A 2,060-nucleotide genomic window follows, 5' to 3' on the forward strand; every position below is an offset into this window, starting at 1 on the left:
CAGGCTCTCGCAGGTGCCCCTGAGGCCTGATCTGCAGAAATCCTGTTTTTATCACCTTGTCACTCCCTGGCACAGCCCCAGGTCAGACTTTGGAACAAGCTCGTGATCTGCTTTCTCCTTGGCTCATGCCAGCCTTGCTCTGGGCCCTAGACTTTGCTCTGGGTGCCTTGTTGTGTTGGCAGCACTACCATCCTCACCAGGGTGGCAGTGCCTGGGAGCCTTTGTGCTCCCCCAAGCAGGATGGGGAAGTGGGGTGGGACAGTGTCTGACTGCCCTCTCAGCACCAGGCTCCATCCCAGGCTATAGGAGAGAGCTGGACACTAAGCCCCTCCAGGAAGCTCAGATTATAGAGCTGGCTGGGGGCCCAGAGGGAGCCCTTCCTGGGCGGGAGCCGGTGAAGAAAGGTCAGAGAGGAGTTTGCCAGGGGCGTTGGTGTGCAAAGGCAGTGAGATTTGGCACCGTCCAGGGTGTTGGCGTTGGCAGACGTGGTTCAAGGGGAGGGTGGGGGTATGGGGGCAGGGGAGCGGCCCTCAGTCTGATGCCTTTTGAATTGCCTGGGATGGTGCCTGGAAGGCACATAGTGAGGATTCAGAAAGGCCAGCCCCTACTTCGTTCCTCATATTAGCACTCTTTGCCTCCGCCCACTCCCCCCTCTGGTGGAGGGTCTTGCTCTGTGTCTCCTCTGATTCACAGCACAGTGTGGTAGATCTGGAACAACAGGAGAAGATGCCTGCAGCTCAGTGCCACGGTCTTTCTAGACCACCTGGCGCATCTCAGTGAGAACTCTGATCTCAATTCCTCCTTCTCTTCCATCCCTGAGGGCCAGGGCTAGCTGGGCCAAGTCTGCAGGTCTCAGACCCGAGGTTAAGTTCTCAGCAAGATAGGGAGGGATGGTGGTGGAATGGAAAAATTCCAAATGAGTAGTCCCTGCAACCTGCCATCTCCCAGGTCTCAAGGGGTCCAGTGACTGCCCGCCTGCCTGCCCAAGTGACTTCCTAAGTGTGAAAAATGGCAAGAGGACTCTCCACTCACCCATCGGTCCAGCCAACTAGGATTCCTAACAGAGGGCAGGGACACAGCACTGAGCTCACTTCTGACCCACTTGAAAGGCCAACCCTTGGCCTGTTCTTCTGGGGAGGGGTCTCTAATTGATGCCTGCCTTTCCTGCCCAGGGGCCCAAGGTGACACCTCTTGCATCTCTTTCCTGAATTCCTGTTGCTATCTCTTTAGTGGTTTCCCCATTTCTGGACCTGCTCTCGGTCCATGCTGCATTCAAGTCATCTTTCAGAACTACAAGGCTCACCACTTAGCTCCCCATCGTAAAAGCCTTCGGAGGCCCCCCACAGCCTCCCGAAGTCCACACTTCACGGGCACCAGTCAAGGGGGAAGCAGATCACATGCCCACTCTGAAGTCAGGGGCTGTGACAGAGAATGCCATCTGACCTGCGGCCCCTTCTTTTGCCTTATGGGCCTCTATGTACCTGGGCCTCTGGAAGCATGGACTGCCAGGCACAGCTCCCCGCACCCCTTGTTCTTGCCTCTGAGCTTTTGCCTATGTCCCCACATTCTGGAATGAGCTTCTCACCCTTCCCCAACTGGTGGCCTCGGACTTCCCCTTGGAGATTTGGATTGGGCCTCTAAGGAAAGCCTTTCTGAGCTCCCAGGCGGCCTCACACCTCTAGGCCCGGGACTCCTCCAGCACCCTGTGCGTCTCCTTGCCTCCCTGACTCTGAAGTGGGCTCTGAGACTGAGTCCTTGAGAGTGGGGGTCACCTCCCTCTACCAGCCCCTAGCACCAGGCCTGGCACCTCCAGCTGCCCCATAATAATCACCATGGTGATGACATCAGCAGCTCAAAATGAACACTTTTTATTTTTTTAGAGAATCTCACTCTCTCACCCTAGGCTGAAGTGCAGTGGCATCATCATAGCTCACTGTAACCTGAAACTGCTGGGCTTAAGCAATCCTCCTGCCTCAGCCTCCGGAGCAGCTGGGACTACAGGTGCACACCACGATGCCTGGCTAACAGTTTTTGTAGAGTCAGGGTCTCGCTATGTTGCC

General features: G+C 56.3%; 1 protein-coding gene across 1 annotated transcript in view; it reads left to right on the forward strand.

Annotated features, from left to right (window-relative positions):
- LOC105820442 (aflatoxin B1 aldehyde reductase member 3-like) overlaps positions 1-2,060 on the forward strand; it is an 11,367-nt gene that overhangs the window by 2,111 nt on the left and 7,196 nt on the right. The window lies entirely within an intron of this gene.

This window comes from Propithecus coquereli, unplaced genomic scaffold (genome assembly GCF_000956105.1).
Source record: "Propithecus coquereli isolate 6110/MARCELLA unplaced genomic scaffold, Pcoq_1.0 Scaffold528, whole genome shotgun sequence".
In the NCBI taxonomy this organism is placed as follows: Eukaryota; Metazoa; Chordata; class Mammalia; order Primates; family Indriidae; genus Propithecus; species Propithecus coquereli.